Source organism: Panthera tigris, chromosome B2 (assembly GCF_018350195.1).
Source record: "Panthera tigris isolate Pti1 chromosome B2, P.tigris_Pti1_mat1.1, whole genome shotgun sequence".
In the NCBI taxonomy this organism is placed as follows: Eukaryota; Metazoa; Chordata; class Mammalia; order Carnivora; family Felidae; genus Panthera; species Panthera tigris.
In genome coordinates this window covers 130,902,694-130,922,519 of record NC_056664.1, presented here as the reverse complement: position 1 = coordinate 130,922,519, position 19,826 = coordinate 130,902,694, and the positions used below count along the sequence as shown (strand labels likewise).

At 36.1% G+C, this 19,826-nt stretch overlaps 1 protein-coding gene and 1 pseudogene across 1 annotated transcript in view; one reads left to right on the top strand and one right to left on the bottom strand.

Annotated features, from left to right (window-relative positions):
- Window positions 1-19,826, bottom strand: part of GRM1 (glutamate metabotropic receptor 1) — a 462,841-nt gene that overhangs the window by 172,545 nt on the left and 270,470 nt on the right. The gene's annotated exons all lie outside the window — the stretch shown is intronic.
- Window positions 7,865-8,261, top strand: LOC107180682 (annotated as a pseudogene).

The window sequence follows — 19,826 nt, the reverse complement described above, 5'->3', positions numbered from 1 at the left end:
TTAAGTGTCCGACTTCGGCTCAGGTCATGATCTCATGATCCGTGAGTTCAAGCCCCGCGTCGGGCTCTGTGCTGACAGCTCAGAGCCTGAAGCCTGTTTCAGATTCTATGTCTCCCTCTCTCTCTGCCCCTCCCCTGTTCATGCTCTGTCTCTCTCTGTCTCAAAAATAAATAAACGTTAAAAAAAATTAAAAAAAAATAAAGTATGGAAAATAGGCCTGAAGTAGACCTGACCACAGTTCATGTACTCACTAATCAATCTCATAAGGATATTAGTGAAGGCATAAAACCAGGAATGAAGATCCCACCGAGGCAGTCATCACCATATAGGTAAGGTACTACTAGAGTATAGGTAAGGTACTACTATTCATACTAAGGTATGAATAAAATCCCCATGAGATTGGGTTTAGCAAAAAAGGACACAAAGGATTTGAAAAGTCAAGGAAGGAGACTTTATTAATTGAGTGGAGAGATGGAAGAGGGGAATATACTGGTGCTAAATGTGCTTGAGGAGGAGTTTAAAGAAGGAAGTGGTCCACTGAATCCAATGCTATGGAGAGATCAAATGAGATGAACACTGAAAATATTGCCTGAGATTTAGCTACCAAGAGGCCACTAGCATTTATGTGTATCTTTGAAAATTCAAAAATAATACTATAAATTATTTGTGGGCCCTTACACATGTAGTAAAAGTATAAAAGCACTGTCAGGAAAAGTCCATACCAACTCTCAGCTAGTGGCCACTTCAAGGGCAGAACTGCAGCGTTGCTCATCTCCATTTGCGCTGTATTTTACATGAATAGTGTCCTTGGAGGTGAGCTACATAATGATCCAGCTCTGGGGAAATAACAACTGAGCTGGCTATTAATAAGGGAAGTAGCTTTAAAACAACTAAAATCAAAACGGCAGTATGTTAACATTTGCTAAATACGACCGGTTTGCATGGATGTTTGTTACGTTTGTTTCTGAACTATCTATATATTTGAAATATTTAAATAATTTTAAAGGCATTCTTGACACTTGCCTGGATTCTCCCAATGTTGTCCCATGTGCTTTTTCCCTTTGCTGATTTGCTCTGTATCCTTTCATTGTAAAAATCTGTAGCCATGAGGGCCACTACAGAGTGAGTCCTATGAGTGTTCCTAGCAAATCATTGAACCTGCGAGTGGCCTCCAGAACCACCGGCCCAGCTAGGTTCAATGCACCTTCATTTGAAAAATTCTGAGAGCATCTGAAGACATGCAGCCTAGGCTAACACATCTACTGGCAGCCAGCAAGAAAAAGCAGACTCCTAGTGCATGGTTCAGACTCTTCAAGTTCATCTGTCAGATGCTGCCATTGATTGGCAGACCTGAAAGCCCAGTGAATCTTGAACTTGACTCCGGTGTATCTCAGCTTAGTGATTCCAAACCATAACATGAGGATAACTACCAGAAGACAACCAGCACATTTTTGAGAAAGTGGTGTAGGGCCTTTTATAGACATGGAGTAGTTTATCAGATGAATTAATATATAGCTGTTGATATATTAATATACTATTAATACATATCTATTGATATATTAATTATATATCTATTAATATATATCTATTATATTACTATATATCTATTGATTAGTAGCTATCTATTGATATATTAATAAATTAATTAACATATAATTAATATGTATAATATATATTAAAATTCTTAATTAACTCCTCTTCTTGTTATAGACTTTGGACTCAGATGTCTCTAAGAACAAATCCCAAATCCATGACTAATTATGTATAGGTAAGGCATCTTTGAAAGTGACTTAACCTCTGAGTTTCAGCTTCCTTATCTGTGAAATTATTTGCCATGAGTATTACCTAACACATACAAAATTACTAGCACAGAATTTGGCACATAATAAGCACTTAACAAATACTGTTCATACATGATTTTTCATATATTCCTGTGTACTGTGTCTTCTGCATTCTGAGTTAAGAAGGCAGAACAAGGGCATTGGTCAAAATTTCAAGGCATTAATCAAGACCAAAGATTTCCTTGAGAATTCAAAAGTAGGAAAAACTGAACAGGAGAATAAGTCTTGTGGGACTTTGGAAACTACTGTATGAACAACCTGGCAAACCATGTTTAACATGAAAAATACACACACACACACACACACACACACATACAGCCTTCTACTCCATGACACAAAGTGATTTGTGTAGCCATTATTGACTAAATCTAATACCCAATATAAACTATGACTCAAAACAAAACATTACATGCAAACTTTAAAATATTATTTTAAAAATTCTTTGCTCACTTTACATGGTATTTTTCACATTTACTAACACATGATATTTTTAAAGTTAACTATTTAATACGTATTATTTTTTAAAAAATCACACCGAGGTCTTAATTTTGTTGAAAAGTTAAATTCTTTTGGATTAAAATGCTATTTATTTATTTATTTTTTAAATTTTATTTAAATCCAAGTTAGTTAACGTATTGTGTAATAATGGTTTCAGGAGTAGAATTATGATTCATCACTTACATATAACACCCAGTACTCATCCCAAGAAGTACCCTCCTTAATGCCCATCATCCACTTAGCCCTTAGCCACACGCCACACCCCTCCAGCAACCCTAAGTTTGTTCTCTGTATTTGAGAGTCTATTCTGGTTCACCTCCTTCTGTGTTTTTATCTTATTTTTCCCTCCCTTCCCCATGTTCATCTGTTTTGTTTCTTAAATATGCATATCAATGAAGTAATATATTTGTCTTTCTCTGACTAACTTATTTCACGTAGCATAACACCTTCCAGTTTCATACATGTTTTTGCAAATGGCAAGATTTCATTCTTTTTCATTGCCAAGTAGTATTCCATCATATACATACATACATATATATATATATATATATATGTATGTATATATATACACATATATATGTATGTATGTATCTATATACATACATATATATGTGTGTATGTATATATATATACATACATATATATGTGTGTATATATATACATACATACATACTATATGTGAATGTGCCCCTTTGAATCAGCATTTTCATATCCTTTGGATAAATACCTAGTAGTGCAATTGCTGGGTCATAGGTAGCTCTATGTTTAATTTTTTGAGGAACCTCCATACTGTTTCCCAGAGTGGCTGCACCAGTTCTCATTCCCACTAGCAGTGCAAAAGTATTCTCCTTTCTCCACATCTTCATTGGCATCTGTTGCTTCCTGAGTTGTTAATTTTAGCCATTCTGACAGGTGTGAGGAGGTATATCATTGTGATTTTGATTTGTATTTCCCTGATGATGAATAATATTGAGCATCTCTTCATGTGTCTGTTAGCCATCTGGATGTCTTCTTTGAAAAAGTGTCTGCTCATCTCTTTTGCCAATGTCTTTACTGGATTATTTGTTTTTTGGGTGTTGAGTTTGAAAAGTTCTTTATAGATTTTGGATACTAACCCTTTATCTGATATGTCATTTGCAAATATCTTTTCCCATTCTGTCAGTTGCCTTTTAGTTTTGTTGATTGTTTCCTTTGCTCTACAGAAGCTTTTTATCTTAATGAAGTCCCAATAGTTCATTTTGGCTTTTGTTTCCCTTGCCTTTGGAGACATATCTAGTAAGAAGTTGCTGCAGCCAGGGTCAAAGAGTGCTATCTGTTTTCTCCTCTAGGATTTTGATGTTCCCTATTTTACATTTAGGTCTTTCATCCATTTTGAGTTTACTTTTGTGTATGGTGTTTAAAAACTATCCTCTAGGGGCACCTGAGAGGCTTAGTCGGTTGAGTGTTGGACTCCTGATTTCGTCTCAGGTCATGGTTTAGAGATTCCTGGGATTGAGCCCCATGTCTGGCTCTGTGTTGACAGTGTAGAGCCTGCTTGAGAGTCTTTCTCTCACTGTCTCTCTCTCAGCCCCACTTACACACACACACACACACACACACACACACACACACACACACCACAGAGTCTCTCTCTCTCTCTCTTTCTCAAAATAAATAAATAAACTTTAAAAAAGAAAACAAAAACTATCATCTAACCATATACTGTGTGGTAAGAATCTTAGTCTTATTCTTTGTGTTGGGCTACATCTTTTAAAGAAATTAAATTTATGATAGAGCTGTTGAAATTCTATTACTTTAGCTATACAGTATGTAATAACTACATTCTATAACTAAACTGGATTATCTAACAACTTGCTTGAGAGCACTGACTATGCCTATCTAATTTGCCCGACTGGACAATAAGCAAAATTTCCAAACCATATAGTCTTAAAAATGAATACATTTTCTCTTTAATAATGGCTTTCTCTAAACATCAGGGAGTACAAATGCTTAGTTGCAGCATTGTATTTTTCAAGACAATGATATTTATTTAGCAAGAATCGAATTCCTTGACTTACTGGAATTAAATTACTACTTAGGAACAGGAACAGTATTAATATACAGTTTTCATTAAGATGCTAATTTATTTAGCATTACTTAACTCTCCAGTGAGTACACATTCTATAAAAAAAACAGAATTCTGAAGTAATGTAATTGCTAAATATTCCCTACAGTATAAGAATTGCACACATTCTTTCAAATTGATTTGTAATGGCATTATAGCAAAAAGCTGAGAATTTATGCATTAGCCTAATTCTTTTTCTTCCTCATGAGAAAATTAATGATACAAGTATAAATGAAAGACTTGATATTTCTATAACTGTGTACTTGGTTTTTGTGAAAATAGATTAAACTAGCCTAGCTAGTTTGTTATTTTGTTCCTGAAACAATGTACAAATTTTAGTCATTGAGATACAAAAAAACAAAAATTGGAATGCAAAAGGCTACAGTCCTTGCATAAAAATAGGCAGAAAATAGTGTTAAAGCAATAAATAAATTTATACTTGTGTGCAAGGTAATTTAAGGATCTAATTTGAAGTGTTTCTAAATTGCTATTTATCAGCACACTGTTTACTGAATAACCCTTCCCCACTATTTTGTTAACTTTTTATCATGTACTTAAAATGTTATATATAAAGCTGTAGAGAAGATTATATGAGTTAACTATAATCCCACCATCTAGACAATAATAATATTATGTTTGGTTAATTTTTTCCAGTCTTCTTTCACATATATATACATTTTCTCACAAAACTCAAAACATACTAATAATTTCATATTCAGTGTTTTATTTGTGATTATATATAAATGTTCCCCACATCATAAAAAAGTTATTTTTAAATATTTTTATGTCTATAACAGAAATATTCTTACCGCCCAATAGCTAGACATTTTTGCTGGTTTTGACATTTTTTTCTACTGCAAGTAATATGAAGTGAGCATCCTTTTTCTTATATCTCAGTCAGTATCCTTAAATATTTTCTAAGAATAGAGTAAGAAGGGAAGTACTAAATCAAAAGAAATAAGCTTTTTAAATGTTGTTAATACATGTTGGTAGTTTGCTTTCCAGGATGTTACAGCCATTCACACATTTAATAGTTTCTGAGAATGTTCATCTACTCACAGTCTCCAGTATGGAGAAATATCATGTTATTATTTATTTAAATCTTTTGTAACTTGGTAGGTAAAACAATGTATCAGATAACTTCTTTAATTTGCCTTTGTTATTAATTAAATTCTATACACACACACACACACACACACACACACACACACACATGCACATACATATGGAGAGTAACATCAGCAACATGGCTGCAAACATGTACCAGGATTGTGTCGCCCAAACCCCCAACAACAAAAACGTGGCATCCATTCATGGAAGAAAGTACTTTCGTGGGAGCTATGGCATCTGGCACTCTACACCAAGGGACCCGGGAAGAGCCTTGCCTACTTATGCATCAGTTAACAGGCAGATAGACCTTGGTCCTGCCTGTGGACACTGCAAAGGTACACGAACCAACTCCAGTTTCTCTTAGCTGTGATCCAGAAGCCCCCAGAAAAAAACTTAAACAATCACCCATGAGTAAGAGAGCCTTTGTGGAAGTCCAGGTTTTGAGCAAAGTTCCAGCATACTGATGACACACATACAAATACAAGTTTGTATGTACTGGAGAGGGATAGAGGAACAGTTGGACTTTATCTACATCTGCCCTCTGATGGCTGGTGCACAGTGCAGGGCCAAGAGAGATCTTCTCAAAACATTATTTCTCCCACAAGGAGAAAGTAAGAGCATGTGATTGAGCACCCAGCTTCTCCAGCTGTGTAGGATGCTGCCAAAGAGGTCCATTTCTTGGGGCACCTGGGTGGCTCAGTCAGTTAAGCATCTGACTTCAGCTCAGGTTACAATCTCACAGCTTGTGGGTTCAAGCCCCACATCAGGCTCTGTGCTGACAGCTCTGAGCCTGGAGCCCACTTCAGATTCTGTGTCTCCCTCTTTCTGCCCCTTCCCCACTCTCTCTCTTTCTCTGTCTCAGAAATAAATACTTTAAAAAAAATTTTTAAGAGGTCCATTGCTCTCTCAGTCTTGGTAATGATTTTTGGATACAATACCAAAAGTACATGAAACAAAAGCAAAAACCGACAAGTTGAACTACATCAAACTAAAAGCCTCTGCACAGCAAAAGAAACAATCACCAAACGAAAAGGCAACATATGAAATAGGAAAAAATATTTGGAAATCATGTATGTGATAGGGGTTAATATTCAAAATATATAAAGAACTCATATAAGTCAAGAGCAAAAAACCCAAACAGTCCAATTAAACAATGGGCAGAGAAGCCAAATAATCAGTTTTTCCAAAGACATACAAATGTCCGTTGGGTACATGAAAAAAATTTTCAACATCACTAATCATCAGGGAAATGCATATCAAAACCACAGTGGGATATCACCTCACACCTGTTTAGAATGGCTGTTATCAAAAAGAAAAGAAACAGCAAGTATTAGCAATAGTGGAGAAAAGGGAACCCTTGTACACTGTAGGAATGTAAATTGGTACAGCCACAACGTAAAACAGAATGAAGTTTCCTCAGAAAAATTAAAGATAGAACTACCATATGATTAAGCAATCCTACTTCTATGTATATATCGAAAGGAAGTCAAATCAGTATCTCAAATAGTTGTCTTTGCTCTCATGTTCATTGCAGCATTACTCACAATAGCCAAGATGTAAAAACAACCTAAATATCCAGCAATGGGTGAATAAAGATGTGGTATATATACAGAAGGGAATATTATTCAGCCATAAAAGCGAAGGAAATATATTTGCAAAAGCATTGATGGACCATGAGGGCATTATGCTAAGTAAAATAAGCCAGACAAAGACAAATACCGTGTGATCACACTTAAATGTGGAATATAAAAAAAGTCAAACTCCTAGAAACAGAAAGTAGAATAGTGGGGCCTGGGTGTGCAGAAAACATGTTGGTTAAGGGTACAAACGTTCAGTTACAAGATGAGTAAGTTTGGGGACTCCAACGTATGGCATAGTGATTATACTTAATAATACTGTATTCAATACTTGAAAGAAAGAAATGGTAATTATGTGAGGTGATACAGGTGTTACCTAACCCTACTGTTGTAATCATTTTACATATATTAATGTGTCAAATCAACCCATTGTACACCTTAAACTTATATAGTGATATATGTCTAGTTATATCTCACTAAATCTGGGGGGAAAAATGAATAAAACTTTTTGCTTACACATTCACTCAAAAAATATACATTAAATTAATATATTTTTGGTAATTATCCGTTTATGTCATTTTCCCATATGTTTCATATTTGTTACATCACTACAGTGTATGTATATACTCATATACATAGATGTTTATACATATGTATGTATACACATACAGTCTATTATATATGTTGAGAATATATTCCTAGTTTGTTGGTCAATCGTCCTTCCCACGCCCACCATGGCCACCATTCAGCAAATGGTAGGAAGATGGAGCTTAATGGAGAGCAAAGGCTTTGACAAATACATGAAGGAAGTAGGAATGGAGACGGCTCTGTGAAAAGTGGGTGCAGCGGCCAACCAGACTGTATCATCTCTTCTGATGGCAAAATCCTCATCATAAAAACTGAGAACACTTTGAAAACAACAGTCTTCCTGTAACCTAGAAGTTTGAAGAAACTACAGCTGATAGCAGAAAAAAGGACTGTCTGCAACTACACTAACAATGTATTGGTTCAACATCAGGAATGTGATGGAAGGAAAGCACATTAACAAGAAAACTAGAAGATGGGAAATTAGTAGCGGAAGGTGCCATGAACAATGTCACCTGTACTTATGTCTATGAAAAAGTAGGGTAAAAATTCCATCATCATTTTGGACAGGAATTATCTGGGAGGATGAACAAGCTCAGTTCAATGAGGAAATCCCCATACTGCTTTTATTTTTCATTACTGTGTTCAATTACCTTTATCATCAACAGTTTACATGCAACTATTTCAAAGTGTTGATTTAATTATGATCATCCCTTTGGTTAGTAAATAAACGTGTTTGTGCTAAAAATAAAATAAAAAATAAAAAAATAAAATTTGGTCTATCTTGATTCCTGTAGGCAAAAGATGTTTAAAGAGCCAATTTTATAAATACGTTCCTTTTTGATTCTTGCCATTACTTTGAAATATTTATCTATATTATCTTTCAGTGTACTGTTAATATAACATATATAATGTAAATTATAAATATAGACACACATATCATTTAATCTATCTAAAATGCATCTGGCTTATGCTATGATATAAAAATCTAATGGCTATTAAATCTAGTCAGATGGAGAATATATTTGTATAATTTTTCAGTGGGTTCTTAAGATCTTAAATGAAAATGTTTTTCTCTTGCTTTCACATGACAGCAACATCTTGGTTGGTCACAGATAACATACTATCTTCCACAAAATTCTATGGACATTTTAAAATTATCTCCCATCATAAAAATCTGAAACTAACCCAAGTTCACACCTTTGTGGCCAGTTTTCTTTTTTTGTTTCTGTTTTGCTTTCTGATCCTTGCTTATCGATTCATAAGAATATTTTATACTTTTGAAGTTCATAAACATTGCAAGGATGTATCTAAATGCCTCTTTTTTATAAATTTTATCTGAAGTATGGCATGCCCTTTCAATGAGTCCTTTGTAACTGAAGACTTTTTACAATTATGTTGTAAAGAATTACTTCTGTTTTAATGGCCTTGGCCTGTGCTATGAGAGTGCCTGCAATTCTGTTTGCATTTTTTTTCTGGTTATTTCCCATTTCTATAGTCTCCTTTCTCATCACTTTTATTTATTTGCTTTTCTCTCTGTATCTTGGGAGACCATCTCAAGGCTATCCCCCAAAATGAGACTAAATGGAATCGCACATGCTGATAGTTTTCAATACTGGATTTTTATTTAAGTCACTCGTGAAATGTAATAGTAACAGTAATAATAATAAAGTCGGGTAAACTTAGAGCTATGACACCACACAGTTCATGAGACATTCTATTCTCTGTTGGTAGTGATTGCTGGAGTTGTACAATGATGTGGAACTGCCTAAGTCCTGTTCTAGACCAATTAAATCAGAATCTTTGTATGGTAAAGCACTGGCACATAAAATTTTTCTTTAGTTGATCCTAGTGTGCAGCCATGATTAGAGAGGTGGGGTGGCCAATGGCATATGGATAGGGCTTAGCGCATGGCCTGAAATACATCAGTGTTCAGGACATGTTAAACAGTCTCAGCTTTAGCATCTGCCTCTGTATCATCATATTATCCACAAAGCCAATTTTAATTCTTTAGCGCAGATTTTAATCTACTTTTGCTGTTCTGTTTTTTTATGCCTTCCTTACCCAATCTTCTGTCTGCCTCATATTCTCATCTTTTGGCTGTTTACCCTTGTTTCATGAAGACTATGTCTTGTTTATTCTATCAAATATGTCAAGAAATTTCCTAAACTTATTTTCTAATTAGGTGCTATTTTCAAAAATAAGAACTCTATCCAGGCTCAGTTTTGCTAATGGACAAGATGTATGGGTTGGCCCCATGGATTGCTAAGAGTGTCTCATCAAGCATGCAGCCAGAATGTGAACCAGCATGCAGATTCTCAAGCATAGTTCTGTTGAATTAGGAGAAGCTTTTCTCTTATGACCTCTCTCTGGTTCTCCGTTGGCTTGAAGAGATAGAGTATACTCCACAACATGTACTGAAGACACAAGTATTCCAAACTCCCTCCATTTTCCTTAATTTGTCATTCAACAAATACTTACAGGTAATGTCCCTAGGTGCTAGAGAATGCAGAGGTGAACTATGTCCTTCTTTTCACAGAGCTTACATGTCAGTACCAGAAGCAGACAATACTTATCTACATAAATAAGATTACTTCAGATATTACTATTGCACATTAAGAAAACAAAATAGGACAACATTAAAAGGGTCCAGAGAGGAGCAACATTTACCTGATGGAAATACACTTACTGGGATGCCATGTGCCACTATCAACATTTCTGCTCTGATGTTTCCTATGACGTAGTATGCTGTCAAATGGACATGGGGGAGAAGTTCTATGACCACCTCAAAAGACACTTGCAGAAGATACCTGCCCAATGTTTTGGTTGGTCTTGAGCCAGGGACTCTTTTCCAGAGAGCAGAGACTACAAATAAAATGTCTCCCTACTTTCATTTAGAGTATCTGAGCTTGGTCTATTCCAAGTGAGAAAGTATCTATTAATTACCAATTAGTTCTCAATTCAGCCCAAAATGTTAAGTTTATCCAAGACCAACAATAGTTTTACAATCAAATTTAGTTGGGAAATTATTATGTTCTTTTTTTTCTCCATGTTAAAGGGCATTTTGTGGGAAATAGAGAATAGCAACATCTATCCAAACTGGACCAGAATGCTTAAACAGTTCCCTTATTTCTGTGCTCTAGGTCAGAAGCTGTATAAAAAATTCTTTGGTTATGTTTCAAGGACTTCAGGCTCTTCAGCCCACCCTCCTTTCCTACTCATTTTTAATGCCATTGTGTCTCTAGTTTAGTCCTCTTTACATTGTACTTCCTTACACTGTACCTTATGTTGTACTTTTCCTTACATTGATTGCTCCTGCCCATCCCCTCCAGATGGATGTTTTAGTCAAACTGTCCCTTGGAATTTTATTCTAGTTTCATTCCTAGACATTGTGCTTCACTTCTTCCATGATCCCATGGTGTGTCACCTGTTGATCAATCCTCCCTGACTCCCTCATTCAAACCAGACTTCCAGTGACGTTGACTTTGTCAGGTGCCCTGGGTTTTCATTAGTCCTTCAGAAGAGTTCAGATGACTAACCAGGTTAAACCAGAGATCCTATTTAAATATTTCATTTAATGGCTTTCGCTCAGTGTCTCTACCCTGACTGTTGCCAAGTAGAATATTTAGATATTGAAAATACAGCTGTAAACAAGGCATACAGGTCCCCGATCAAATGCAAATAACAATACATGGAGAAAAAGACAAGTCAACTAACGATGTTAAAACAGTATGATAAGCATGGTGATTGGAAAAATTCAATGTTTTCTAAGATCAGACACTTATACTATATTTGAGTTGTATGGAAAGAAACTGTCTAAACTAGAGTCTGATGGATGAGTTAAATAGGAATGAGCAAAGAAAAGAGATGGGAGGGAAAGAGCTCTCTAGAAGCACTAACATATAGTCATGAGCATGCCCATGTAATGAGATCAGCACAGTTTGCTAGGGAGACAGTTGGTGAGAGCTTGGACAAAAGAACCTTCATCAGTTCTCAGTACAGCCAGGGCAAGAAGCTTTCATTTTCCTAGATGTGATGGAAGTCTCTATCATGTATTAGAATTATTGTTAATTTATTCATTCAGCAACTATATCTACTACTTCAATGCAGAATGTGATGTTGGACTATAATACCAATTATGGGAGGTATGAGCCCTTCTCTCATGGATTTTATTCCTGCCTTGCATGTAGTAAGGTCTACTGGTAAGCTTTTTGGTTCCAGTGACTTCTCTGAAGTCAATGTGGTAGAACATTTTGGTGGAACAAACCTACAAGTAGATAAGTCAAGAATAAAATAAAATATGTAGGAAGAAAAGAGGGCAGGGTATTTTTAAAAAGGATTTAGAAACAAAGGGGAAGAAGAGAACTGAGATAAGGGAAAGAAAGAAGGGAAAGAGAGACAGAGAACAGAAACAGTACGTTTATGATGGAGAAAGCAAAGTATCATAAAAAGCTTCTCAAGTATAACAGACTGCAAATATTTGGTATTACAGTCTTTCTAAATTAGGTTTAGAATACCTGGTATGCCTAACTCAAAATCTTCTGCATATGGTTGCATGAAAAGCATTTTATGGAAATAAGCAGCCCAGGGCTTTCTTTGAATGCCAAGGGACACATTTTCAATGAAAATTTTGCATGAATCTCACTGCTGCCATGATAACTACCTGTCATCAAACTACTGTTCCAATGCCATCTTTTGCCACTGTAAGTTTTAAGGCCTTGATCAACATTTTCTACCTGAAAACTTCAAGAAAATTACTCTGACAACTGTAATCACTGTGTCCTTTAGACCCAAGAAATGGCTTGTTACTGCAGCTAAAATCACAGTTATCTTTTTGGGGCAGTGGGGACTACTTTAAAGAAAGAACAGGTGGCTCCGTTGGTTAAGCGTCCAACTCTTGATATCAGCTCAGGTCATGATCTCAAGGTTATGAGGTGGAGCCCCACATCAGGCTCTATGCTGACAGTGCAGAGCCTGCTTGGGATTCTCTCTCTCCCTTTCTCTCTGCTCCTCACCAATTTGCTCTCTTTCTCTCTTTTTCTCAAAATAAATAAATAAACATTTTAAAAAGCCAAAAAGAATAGATAGTTAGAAAATGTGTCTAATGGGTACCCTGTATTATATAATAATTTCAAGTAAATAACAACGTATTTATTGAGCGCTTAATAACTATAGGGTCTCATGCTTAATGCTCAATAGAAACTAATGAGTTTAAAAAGGAGAGGCTGTAGCTCCTTCTCTTAAACAGGTCGTGGTCTTATTGTACAAGGGAAAATAAAACAGTCTCATTATAAATTTAAAATTAGGAGAATGTGCCATAAGAGAATTTAAAAATACATATAGAAGAAGGCATAAATTAGATTGGGGGATCAAGAATGTCTTTACTGAAAAGATGACACTAGGATGGTCTCAGAATATAACCAGAATTTCAAAAAGTAAAAAAAGATCAGGTGCTATTCTAAATCAAAGAAATAGCATAAGCCAAGGCACAGAGGCAGAAAACTTATGTGCTATTTAGGGAAAAGTCTAGTTCATCTGGAGCACTAAGTAACAGAAAAGCACCAGTGGGAGAATCAAACCATGCTGTGGAGGACCATAAAATTTCAGTGAAATCCACACACAATTTTATAAATAATGGAGAGCAACTGTATTTGTTGTAAAAGAAAAGACACCATAAGAACTTCTTATTAGGAAAATTATAGGCAGTAATATGTAGAATAAATTACAGCAGAGAAAGGCTGGAATTTAGAATCAAATGTAATAAAAAAAAATACATGTTGAGGTTTGAAGGCACCCAATGAGTTGGTATTCTCTTTTCTCTGGCCAAGCTCTGGATCAACCGAAATTGATAAAGGAGATGGTACATGGGTACAAAATGTATTGAAGGTCATGGCTTAGAGGTGCAGCAATGACAGAGTTCCTCATATGGAACCCTAGCATATGATAGACTTAGCCACTGCAGACTGCCCTACAAAATTTCGGGTGTAAAAGAGGAAAGAAGATGGAGGGGATTAAATTAAATGCTCGGACCCTTTCCCCTAATACACTGGGGGAAGAAAGACTGAAGAACCAGACAAAAGTCTACAGAGGTATTATGGAGGAGCTCTCTTTATGGGAAATTGGCAAAGTATTCCCACATCCCCAATAAAAGGGCTTCTATTTTCTTGGTGGTGGGGAATGATAGCTAACATTTATTACCAGCAAAAAAAAACCCTCCCTAAACAGTTTACATTTCATATTCAAGAAAATCTAGGATATAGGTACTGTTATTATTTTCATTTACAGGTTTGAAAAAAGTGAGCAAATTGGGCCAGGTGGCACAGCTTATAGTGACAGACCCCAAATTGAACCTAATGCGATATGGTTGCACAGTTTTCTCCCCAACTTCTATGCCAAGAGATGTGAAGACATGGTTCTGGAAAATACATACTCTTCAGGGAAGAGCTTATGGACAAGGAACCTGGGAGGGATTCAAGAAACTACAAGAGGGCTTTGTGAGGGAAACCAACTTAAACAAAACACCTCCTGGATAGTCTTGTTCTGAAGACTCAGAACAGTTTCAGTAGACTTGTGCGTGAAAGCTTGATTAGAGATACAAGAAAGAATAAATATGAAGAAGTCGAAGCAACAAGAATACATTTTCAAGAAATATGTCATTTGAAGTAAAGGAGAGTTACAGTATGAAAGCTTATGAAAATTGGAATGTGGAACAAAGATGTTTTGGGCAGTTTGTTAGGGTATCGGAGAATGTCTATAAAAAGAGAAGACACTTCCAGTGGAGAAGGACAATTTGAAGACACAGATGAGAAGGAACAAACTTAGGGGCTTACGTTCCAGAAGAGGCAAGAAGAAAAGAGATTGAGAAACAATATACCTTAAAATCAGGGACTTCTTTTGGTGAAGAGACGCGTTGTTATTTGAAGACAGAGAAATCGAGGAGTCTCAACTAGATACACCTCAAACACAAATTAGAGAAATCACTCAGGATTTGACATAGATTGAGCCCTAAGGCTTCAATCCAGGGGGAATTGCCACAGTTCTCCTTGGAAATGGAATAGTGAACCAATAAAAAATAGACAAAAGATTGTTGGGAAGTGACGCCCAGCTGAGGCATGCTAGTATAGATGTGTTGTTGATCCCGTCAGTTGGGGAAAAAAGGCTCTTTTGACATGGTTGAAATAATACACAGTGACCAAAAAGTAACTCGTAACACTGTAAACCTATAACTTTCTTGTGTCTGAAGCATATAAACGGATTCAAGTCCTTTTGGCCAAACTCTTTGTAAGTCTAATGCTTTGGCAGCTGACTGACCACACATACATACAAATGAAATGAAGCATTGAGTCAATTATTTTATTCATTTGAGCCACTAACCACCCCCCCCAAACCATTGAACCCATTATTTTACACCAAAATATATTTGTACTGAAAGAAGGCCAAATAGCACTTTCAATACAAGGAAAACTGAGAAAAGGTGTGCTTAATCTTCAAAGTCTTATACCAGAAAGCAGCAACAGATGCCATATGTGTGGAATAGAAAATTATTCCATTCTATTTCAAAAAGGAAATCCTAGTTTTGCTGAGGCTTAAATCACACCTTATTCTCTTCATTTTACTACTTCTTCTTCAATACTGTTTTTCTTTATATTCCGTATGTCTTTAATTCCTGATTTTTTAAAAGTTCATTTATTCTGAGAGGGACAGAGGTAGTATGGGGGGGGAGGGGCAGAGAGAGGGAGAGAGAGAATCCCAAGCAGGCTCCATGCTGTCAGCACAGAGCCCCATGCAGGGCTCAATCCCATGAACTGCGAGTTCATGACCTGAGCCAAAATCAAGAGTCAGACATTCAACTGACTGAGCCACCCAGGCACCACCAACTTCACGATTTTTTAAAACAACTCCATTGTTTAGGAAAATATGATTAACACTATGTCTTTAGGTCAACAAAATGAAGGAGACTTCAGGTGTTTTGGTCATTCAAGCACTGTATGCAATTTTATTTGATGGGGAAGTGGGAGGCAGAATAAAGGGGGAAAAGTGGTATGAGAGAATTTGACATTTACAGAATGCCTACAATTTGCTGATATTATATACAGTGTAATAAAATGGTTTCAGCCTGTGCATTGAAACTCATTCATAAGTCATGAAATCAACTTAACGGCCCATGAACCAGTCTTTTAAAAAGTGAAATAGAATAAAATAAAATGAAACAGAGTACTACACATATGCTAAGAAAAATTTGGTTTAGAGAAACTTTTGTCTCAGTTACACATAACCAAACACATACATATCCATCTGTGAAGCCCAGGTCATGATATCAAATGTGTTACTTTGCTATGGATTATGGGCAAAACAGCTCTGAAGTCATCAGCTTAATGTTTTTGGCTAGTGAGAATACCTTCTACTTTTCCAAGCATCCTAATTTTCTTTTGAAGTCTTGAGATAGAAATGTTTAGGAGAAGAAAAGAAGAAGAAGAAGAAGAAGAAGAAGAAGAAGAAGAAGAAGAAGAAGGAGAAGAAGGAGAGGAGGAGGAGGGAGACAGAAGGGGAGGGGGAGGAGGAGGAGGAGGGAGAAGGAGGAGAAATTCCTAAATCAGCTCCCTAGCATGGAAGCTGAGAGAAGTCAAATCAGCTAACAGGACACTCTTTCCTGAAACTTAGAGTCTCAAGCAGGTCACAAAGGATGAAGACTACACAAACAGTTGGCACATATCCCTTCTAGTGGTGATACCCATACCACCCCGTTTAGGTTAGGAGACCATTTCTGTGGTTCCTGCTAACTTAGTTTGTGCCTACTTCTGCTTCTTCTCTAGCTTCTTGTCAATATTTTAAGTCCTGACTTCTTTCTGATAAATCCTTTTTGCTCATTAGCTGGCATCAATTGTTGTTACTTTAACTGAAGGATCCTACACTTATACATGTGTGTTGTTTCATTTAAACCTCAAAACTATTCTGTGATATAGGTATTATTTTTATTTTACCAATGAGAAAGGTAAGATTCGTGGTAATTTTGCCAAAGGTCATCTTGCAGGTATGGAATTCAGACCAGGTCACTGTGACTTAAAGTTTATCCTCTTTGTATTAAATAATGCGCACTGAACTGGCAATAACAAATAGTGATATATTTCATATGCAGAATAATTTTATGCGGATGATTTGTCAGAAAATAGTTCTGATTTTGAGTGAATCAAAATCAATAGTTTTCTATTAACTTCAAGACAAAGTTCAGCAGTCTGGAGCTCTTACAGAAAGTTTTAAGATTATGCATGTTGAGAAAATATAGCTTAGCCTGTTTTGCTGATATTTCCATTGATTTTAAGAAAGGTCTTTTATCCTATTAGTTGCATCCCATTAGCAATAAACCAGAGTTCTGAAATTCTCAAGATCTATCAAATGAAGTTGGACAGCTCAGGAATTATCCTAGGAAATGCATCAGTGTTAACAGACAAAAGACAGACTGGGTAATTCAGCTGAACAACAGCATTCTTCACCAACGTCGTAAGTTCTCTCCATCCGTCTAAATCTCCACCCCCTCAACACACACACTCAATCATTTATTCCTGTTAATTATTTTTGTTACCACTCCTCCTTTTTGTTACATACAACCTGTAATACGTCTCTTATCTTTGTTAGCCTGCGTTATTGCTAAGGCTTTTCACTTGTATTCCTAAGTCAGGCTTCAATTTCTTCAAATCCATGTTTTCCATTGCTGCAGAGCAAAGCACGATTCCCTGTCATTCATGCTTGAAACTCTTAATGGGATTTCCATTATTTAAGGAATAACTTATAGTATCCTTATTTTAATACATATTAATATTCATCAATATTTTAAAGCTTAAAGCTTGAGGTTTTTCAAACACATTATATGGTTTTATATCTGTACCATTACACATGGTATAATGTTCTAACTGTGTGGAATGAACTTTTTCAAATTTGCCCTCCTGGAAAAATCTTATCAGTCCTTAAAAACCAAGTTTTGATGTTACCCACCCCCCCCCACCCACCCCACTCCCCGCCCAGGAAGTCTTCCCAATTATTTTCTAATACCATTAAAGAGTTAATCACGCTCTCCTTTATTATCTCTATTTTTTTGTATTTATAGTCTGTTCTTGTTCATTTTTTCAACAAATATTTCACCAAGGCAATATTCTATACTCTGAGGATATACCAGTGAGTAAAACAGACAAAAAAAATCTAACTTCACAAGGCAAAATAATCAATAAGAAAAGGTTGTAAAATATATCAAAAGTAAGATAGATACAACTTCTTGGGGGAAGAAAGAAAGAAGTATTAGAGGGGGTGACATTTCCATCAGGGTAGTTAGGAAAAGTTTCACATGAGATGCATTTGAGGAAGGACATAAAGGAGGGGAAGGTATGAGCCTTGGAAATGTCTAAGGAGCATTTTAGGCAGAGGGAACTATAAATGCAAAGGTGCCCATGTAGGAATGTGCTGGCAAAATCAAGAAAGAGTGACTGGGATCAGAGTTAAAAGATACAATCAGAGACCAGGCCATGGAGGATTGGGCATGAGCTTTGAAGGGGATGGGAAGCCATGGGAAGTATCAAAATAGATAAGAGATATGATCTGAGTTGATTTATAAGTTCACTCTGTACAAATTCTGCTCTCATCCAAATGCCCCAAGCAAATGCGGAGACCAGATTAGACAGACAAGGTATCTTTACTTTCATGTGACACTCACAAACAACTATGAAAACAGAGCATCTGCTGCTTTTGGCCTAAGGTAGTTACTGACTAAGACCTGCCAGATATATACAGCAAGTCTGTCCTTCACTTCTAATATTTGAATATTAGGTCACAAATAATTCAAAGTAGAATAGTATACGATCTACTTTCTCTAGGGCTCTCCATTTGTGAACATGCCAGTCAGATCTAAACATAAAATTAATGCAAGGACAAACATAAAAGGATTTCGTGATTAGAAAGGCACTATGCAAAGACTATTGGGAAACTAACTTGCAAATTATTTTCCTGGTGGAGATTTAGAGTTGGAGAAAGAAGGCCAGTGATATGGAGTTGATATTTAAGTGGCCCAATTATGAGAAGGTAAAGGAAGGAGGCTGCACAACATATTTTTAGAGTTTCAATGTAGGCAATTCTCTGATTATATAAATACTCTTATTTGGAAAGAGATAGATGACTACTATAGTTGCTACTTAAACTTATCATCCATCCTTCCAGTGATCTTGTTTTTATGCCTGAAAATTAATCAAATGAACCTGAAAAGTAAAATGTTAGAAACCCTGAAGTTCTTTAAGACATTTGCCTTGCTAAAATAGTCCCATCTGTCACCTTAGAGCCAAAAAAAGCACAGGAAATTATGGTATGCTTTTCCTCACCTTTGTATAATAACTTCATAGTTCTCACTTATTGAAATATTTCCAGTAATATGTTTCTTAACTTTATCAGCTATATAACTTGTCATGCCACAGTACCTGCACAGAAAAGGTAGGCAAAATTTACATGGAATGCACACTAAGGTGAACTCTGGAACCAAGTGGGTTCAGTCCTGGCTGCAGCACATGCTGTATGATGTTGGTCAAGTTTTTTTACCTCTCTATGACTCAGTTTCCTTCTCTGTTAAAAGAGGCTAACAACCTACCCTACAAGCTATTATGTCAATTAAATGGGTTAGTAAGTAAAATGCTTAGAATAGTGCCTAGAACAATATAAGAGCTCTACCATAATGTTAAATATGTAGAAAATATGTAGAAAACTCTGGGTGATACCAAAACACCTGTGTAGTATAGCAAATGTGCATATAGAGTCTTCAATATCTAAAACAATTTAAATAAATACACTGAATCCTTTATATGCCTGCCTTTATTATATGTATCACCGATCAAAATTACCTATCATGGCAATCATGTATATAATTTTTCTCATATCTTTGCAACTCTTCATTCATGAGCCCTAAGTTCTTTCACCAACAGGGCCTTTTAGAAATGGAAACAGCCACACTACTATGAGTTACCCTATAATAAGCAGGGGGAAAAGGGAAGGGAGAGAGGGAGGAAGGGAGCAAAGAAGGAAGCCTTTATTGAGCAACAAGCTCTTGTCTGGAGCCCTAGTGCTTTACCAAAACAGGGA